This window comes from Cyanistes caeruleus, chromosome 1 (genome assembly GCF_971803275.1).
Source record: "Cyanistes caeruleus chromosome 1, bCyaCae1.hap1.1, whole genome shotgun sequence".
Classification (NCBI taxonomy): domain Eukaryota; kingdom Metazoa; phylum Chordata; class Aves; order Passeriformes; family Paridae; genus Cyanistes; species Cyanistes caeruleus.
Genome location: NC_141701.1, coordinates 101969384 through 101976653, shown reverse-complemented (window position 1 = coordinate 101976653; position 7270 = coordinate 101969384). Strand labels below are relative to the sequence as shown.

At 37.8% G+C, this 7270-nt stretch overlaps 1 long non-coding RNA gene across 1 annotated transcript; it reads right to left on the bottom strand.

The window, feature by feature from the left end:
* Positions 1–425: 425 nt before the first annotated feature.
* LOC111923962 (uncharacterized) lies at positions 426–5549 on the bottom strand. The gene is made up of 4 exons (XR_015280010.1): positions 4811–5549; positions 4207–4332; positions 2866–2977; positions 426–658 (listed from the first exon to the last, which is right to left on the bottom strand). It is a non-coding gene; the product is annotated as an uncharacterized LOC111923962 (long non-coding RNA).
* Positions 5550–7270: the final 1721 nt, after the last annotated feature.

The following is a 7270-nucleotide window of genomic DNA, read 5'->3' as shown; positions in this document are numbered from 1 at the left end:
GACAAAGATGTTAGTTCTTTGCTTTCCTGCTACTGAAATGCAAATTATACTTTCCCTTCAGCCTTATACAGTCAAAGCTGGTTATAGCCTACAGGTCCTTTTTAACTCAATACCATTCTCTGCAATTTTTGCAAGGGAGTATAATATTTTGCTTTCAAACCTCTCCCCTGTAAACAGGCAAGAAATAATTTGGTGGATATTCAGTTTTGTGATGTTGTGTTCATCTTCTGTGATCAAGTTCTATTCTTCTTAAACAAAATTGTTTCAATTCATATGATATACAAGGTATTTTTTTCTTCTACTCTTGTACAAAGCACTCCAGAAGAAAATGCAAAGTGTAATCAAGTTGTGTGGGATTACATTAACAACTTTAATGTAAAAGGAGGCACAAAATGTGTAATAAATCACCTGGTTAAAGCCTGAAAACCACTTTTTGTTTATACATTTATTGATTTTTTTTTTCTCTAATCATGTCTAGCTCCTTTAATCATCAGTTGCTTGCCTGCCCTCTATTATCCAAAATCAAAGTAATAGACTTCAGCTAAACAATAGTTGCAATTTATAGAGTGACAAGGAATGCCTTTTATCCACCAGAGAGACTCCTTCCAACTTAAGGAAAGGACAAACTTCAGATGCTTCTCAGTCTTCATGAAAAAAACTGCCAAGCAAAAAGAAAACATTTCCCTATAAACCATTGCTGATTATAACTTTTATAACAGCCAGAGGGGAAGGCAGTGATTGTTTTGTGCTGATTTTTGTTGGTTTTGTTAAAGGAATTACATGAAGGACAGGGTGGGCAGGATGTAAGGTAAAAGGCTGTGATACAGTCATGGCTCATATTAAATGTATTCTCCTGAACTCCCCCACTCATCTTTCAGCCTTCTCTATTTTATAACAGTGAAAAGCAGCCTATGCCTATTTTTTTTCTGTTTTAGACAGACCTGTTTGATGACAGGTGAGATAGCTGATGATTTCCAGTGAAAAATGTTGATGAGTGGGTAAGTATGGTCATTAGCACTGAATATTAGGGCTGAAATGCATCTTCATGTCTGACTCAGCATCAAAGGCTAGTGTAGACTTGAGTACTTTCTGCTTGTGCATTTTTCCCATGTACCCAGACGCATGGCATGATATTTTACAGAATTAGAGACACTAACATGCTCAGTTTTCCCCTTATTCCTTTTCTCTTCTTACAAGCAAATGTTAGTTGTATAAAATGTCAAAGGTTTCATGTCTGACTTTTGATATACATTTCTCTTGGGTTAGTTGTTTTTTGTTTGTTTGTTTGTTTTTTTAGTAAAGCCGGTGCAAAAACAAAGTGAAAATGTACTCGTGTTTCTTTCCTTAACATCCTCACATGTGTTGACTGACAAGCTGAGTGTGGGTGGGCAAAAGATATTTTCACTAAAATGTTTCTCCCATAAACGTTTTTCCAAAATTTTTAAAACAGCCTTAAGCAAAAACTACTCCCAGCAGTGCTCCAGGGTTGTTTGAAACCCCACTGGTTATAATTCCCCAGTATCTATTGTTTCATCATTACAGCATCAGGGAAAAATTAAACAGCTCTTGCCATGTATCTCATTCTATAATTTCCTTTATTTTATTTCACAGGTCATTTGCAATCTCTTGAATGTGAAAGGTAAAAACCTTTATTGTGTAAGCAATAGCATGGAAATAAGGTATGAAAGTGGATCAGAATCTTGAAAGACAACACTTTTTCCTTCTGATTGCTTTGGTAATTGCTACTTAGGGCTCTTCTTAATAAGTAATGCTGGCTTGCTTATGACAGTTTTTGGTAGTAGCTCTTAGGATCCTCATCTTTCAATTCCCACTGCATAGTGTACTGCCAGCAGAGAACTATAAAATGGTTTCTGCCCCAGAGAGCTTACACTGATTTAAATTGTGATTGATAGAATACGATCAACCCAAGTGCTTTCAACATTTTTGGGTCTTTTAGTAAGAACCCCAGATAAGAAAGAATAAGAAAGAAGCAATATTTTATTTTGAAATTTTTAGATGCAGCCAAAAGTTTTCATATAATGAAGACTGAAATAGACCAGCTTGTGGTCTTCAGCTTTTCCTTTGGCTATTGATTCAGGAAAGGAGCAATTTTCTAGCTGCTTTTCTGAGCTAGCTCTATCTTGGAGAGGCCACCATCCTTGTATTTTTGTGTTTGTGCAGCCTGCAAACAGTAGCTGATTTTATCAGGATTTGTGGTGTGGTTTTTGCCCAATAGCAATGTAACAATGATACAAGGTTTACACCACTGTTACTCCATGATTTAAACGGATTCCTGGATGTTCCAAAATTAATTAATAGGCAGCAACTCACTCTCATATCAGAATGAGCAGAGCATGTAGTCCCCTTTTAGCAGAACAAGTGATACTATATGTTGTCATTAAGGCATACAGTTTCTTATTAAAACATTCTATAGAGAACGAGAATAAATGATATATTGTAAATTGATATAACTAGAAGAACAATCAACATGAACAAACCATAATTAAATAACCACCTTTAAAAAATACACAGGATGTGGGAAATAGGATGATCCAGGTTAAACAATGTGTGAATATAATTTCACAGAGTTATATATGCAAAATCAAACTCTGCAAAGTATATTTATATTACTTAATAAGAAGAGAGGAAAATGTGTATTGAAAACTGACAGAGTATAACCAACCACAAAATGTCATGAGTTCCAAGAAAAGTTACAAAAAGCCACCAAACCAACAAAATATAAAATATGTTATTGAGCAGGAATGAAACAAACAGAGTTCTAGCACTCAGATAGAGATTTTCACCCACTTTACACACATTCAAAATCTGGTCCAGATAGGCTGCCCACCAAATCATCATTCCTACCTCTTAATACTGGGGCCTCTGCATTGTCATTCCATAGAGAATTTCATGGAACAAAAATCTCATGAGAAGCAACAATTTGTTGACAGTCTTCAAGGAGAAGTTGAGAAGGTGTCTGAACAGAAAGAGAGACGCTTAGATCTGGGTTCACACATGCATGTAGGAGCCTAAAGAACATTGATTTCAATAGGGCTCTAATTCATAAATGTATTTATGTATGTGTATCTTAATTATTTCTATGAACTGAAGTCAAAGCTACATGCTAGTTAGAAACCCTGTGTTTGGGGAAATATCTGAATAGTCTGAGGCATCAAAGAGTTCCAGTTCAATTACAGTTCTATATACAGGAACAGGTGCAGTTACTGTATCTCTACCAGATTGACTCAATGGTAGGTGAGACATCTCTCTTCAGGTCTTTGGGATGTTGGATATACTATCTTACTTGATTGGCCAGAGTTTTGTATATTTGTATACTGAATTAGAGCCCAAAAAGACATTTTTTCCCCCAACATTCTGAATTACAGTCCTGCTACCAAAACCCTAAAGTAGTACACTGATTACAGATGTCTGTATATTCTTTTCCAAAGAGGACTATAAAATATAAATCCAGATTTGATACTGGTTAATACATCAGTGAGAAACAGGGAGAGTCAAGAACCTCTTTGCCAGAGGCAAAGTCCCATTCTCTTACTGCTGCTGGTATGAAACCTCTGCACAGACTGTGAAGTGTGAGAAAGGAGCTGGTACCTGCACTAAAGTAGGCTGAATACATCAGTGGCAAAGAAGCCTCATGAGACTCTGATGGCTTCTGTCCCTGGTTGTCCCCTCCCTCACACTGCTCCAGGGTAACTGCAACCTGCACTGTTCTCATACAATTTCCAGATTTAACACCATAATTGTCTCATTTCCCCATACCAGCCTCCACAGAGGATAAAAGCTCCACAGTCTCCACCTCCTCACATCCGCTGGGCAGTTTCATTTCAGAGATGACTACCCAGGAGCTGTTAGTGATTATAAGAACCATCCATGCTATGCCTGCTGTCAGGTTCCCTCCTGGGCCACAGTATTGAAAAGACATATTGTACTCTCAGCAAGAAATTGCAGTTAGCTTAGGATATACTTAGACCATTGTTTTGAGAGGGAATATTAAGAACTCAGGGCAATGGAAAAACAAAGGTCTTTTTCCACCCCAGGAGGTAGAAAAGTACCAGAAGGTGGATGTGAGGCTTTTGTAAGCTTTGGGTTTGTGAATTCTGCTGTCTGACTCAAGGTTCTAGCTCTCTAGTATGCAATTTAAAGTCTCCTCTAGGTGCTTATAATTTAATTGTAAGGTGTTTCACAAACATCTTAGCAGGTGCAAAGAGGACGTGAAGTGATCCTTTTTTCCTCTCTCCTCAGCTGGAACATGAAGAAGGCACTTTATGATCCAATTAGTGCCTCCAGGAGCTCTCTAATTGCATTATAAAGCATCTAAAAAAAAAAAAAATAGAAAATTAGAAATTGGTTTTAAAGCCTGAAAAAAAAACAGAGCTGATGTTTAACTCCTGGTAACTCAGCAGTGAAAGGACCCAGCATTCTTATACACCTCATTTTGTCTGTAAGTCCCACATATGTGAAATGCATTCCATTTTCCAGAGCTCTGGAGAGTGGAGCATCCTTTACTGGGTTGTAATCAGAGCTTGAAGTATGATGGGAAGCTTTTCACCCCAAGTAGCTTGCGACATTAACACATGTTGTTCATTCAAGGAAACTGCAACTGTGTTGCTCTATCTGTGGCTATTTTAGCCTGCTAAATATCTGTTCTATTGAGTTTTTACACCAAGCTCATTGGCATAGTGTCTGAGAGGTATTATATATAATGAGCTATAACATGTTTTCAGCTTCAAAGCTCAGCCTCTATGTGATAATTATCACAACACTTTCCATAACTCTCACATATTTTACTTACTGAGTGGGTAGGAAGAAGATACTGAAATAATATTTAGACTTATGTAGTGCTTTTCAGCTGTAGATAACAAAATATTTTCTGCTGGCAGCTAAGCATTATCATCTCCACTGTGAAGACAGAAAAGGCTAAAAGGCAATAACAGATATGTGAATAAAACCCCAGCTTCTGATCTTTGGTGTATGGCCCTTCCTGTTCATTCAATTAGTGCAGCTCCCAAGTACTTTTCTTCATTAGCTGACAAAAGTTACAGGACTTTTATCCTCTTTCCAGTAAAGGAATGAAATGTGCAAAAGCAAAACACTTGAATACATCTATTATATCTCATATATGACGGTAACACTTGCATTCTCTTACACCTACATGCAGCTGAGCAAAATACCAGCCCTGTATTTTCAGTTTCCAACCATTCCCTTTTTTTTCTTGCTGGGATTTAATGCAGCCCATTGCTGCAAGAAAAGAAACAGTAGCAAGACTCTGAGATGAGGTTTCACTGTGAGGAGAGTCCTCTACCTATCCCCTCGGGAAAAGGCTAACAACACCAAGGCTGTCCTTAAGCACCTATGTATCCTTGAAATTACTCTGAAAGGGACATCAATCTAATTTAAATATGATGGGGTGCTTTTCAAAATTCAGGTATTATGTTGCCTGAACCCAGTCCTCCTCTTCCTGCTAAATTAGCACTTATATTTAGGAGAGGCTTTTGTTGCCTGGTAGCCTGTGTTGGGAACCTCCTCTCCTTCTGGACAGCAGGGACTGTCCTTCTGTGTTGCAATAATAGGAGAAAAGGGCGGCACCTCTGGGAAGAAAGATTCATTGTCAGGTGCCATTTCAGGGAAAGGGTAAGGGACAGCTGACAGCTTTCATCTTCTGTTCTGATTCAGTCTGTCACACACCTATGCACTGATGTACCCATGCATACACTGCTCGGAGTAAAGACACTGATAATGAGCAGTAAGTCATCAAGAGATTTTACCAGGATTCTCTTTTTGCTTTTTTATTTTATTTTTTTTTTTGGTTCTTTTCTGGAAAAGTTCAACACTGCTTTCTTTTATCTGAATTTTGGGTTGAGTTTCACTCATACTCAGAGCTCGAAACTAAGAGTGGTCCACAAAACCAAGAATATTGCTCACATTAAAACTCCTTTGATCCAACAAACAGCGTACCTTCTTGTTCCAGATTCTTTCATGGCAGGATTCTAATTTCTGGCATAAAATTCACGGGCCTTAATAAATCTTCCACAGTAATGGTCTGAATTGTAGGAGTTTAACAAACACGCTGAGTTTTAGTTTTTATTACAAACATTTCATATAATTAGCATGAACAGATGGCACATGATTCTACCATTAATCATTTGTATACAACCAAAATACAGTAATGTCAGTATCTCCCAGAATGCTTCTTTGAATAAAATACCTGTCTGCAATTCTGATTTCTCTTGCACCCATCAGACACCACGACTGTAGTAAAATTACTTCTGATTTATCTCAGAATTGAACAATGGTAGAATGAAGCCTTTTTCATTATGCAAACTATCCTCAGTGGTTTCAAGACTTACACTGGGTTTTATGCAATATATAACCAGTTAAAAAAAACAACTTCCCTGTGTAGGACAAAAAGGAGGAATTTTAATGGAAAAAAATCTATCAAAGCATTTCTGGAAACAATACCCTTATGTATAAAAGGAGTCTTTTTTTGGCATCTCTATGTGGTAGTGTTTTCAATTCCAATAGCTATAATAAGAAAAAAAATCTGCCCTATTTGTCAATCTGTCAGGAAATATATTTCAGCTTCAAGCATCATACTCCTGGGGTTTATGGAAATCACAAAACATCTCATTCAGATGAAGAGGCTGAAGCTATAAGCAGTGCAATTAATATCTTCAATTTCTGCCTTCAGCATGAAAAGAAGCTCAAAAGCTTTTTGAATCTGAATCCCAAATGCTGTCTATTAGTTCACATCTGGTTTGGGCTATTTAGGAGAAACAGCAGTTGTTGGTGTCAGCAGTGCATTCAGTGACACACTAACCTTGCTTATCCAGGGAGCACAGGGGTCATGGAAAGGGTGTTTGGCAGGTCCAGCTGTGTGCTAGGGTAGCAACAGGCACAGGCTTCTTAATATTCCTTCAGTCTACACAAGACAAATGTTTTCCCAATTCATCTCTATTTAAACACAATAAAGCAAAGGAGAGGGAGAGAGAGAGAAGGAAATATGTGTTGTCTTGGGATAAATGTCTTTCCCTGAATGCCAGAACAACCCACTGCCAAAGTTTGGTGGCCAAACGTCCATCAGGAGATGATTTCTTCATTGTGTTTGAAGCTTAATGAAAATACCCTTTTAGTCACTGTTAAATTTATCTCATGCTGCTACAGAGAAAGCACCAGTTCAGCCAAATTTTGATCAGAGGCGTGTCTTGTCAGAGCAGTCACAGGACTGCAATACATGAAGGGCCACTGAGCAGTA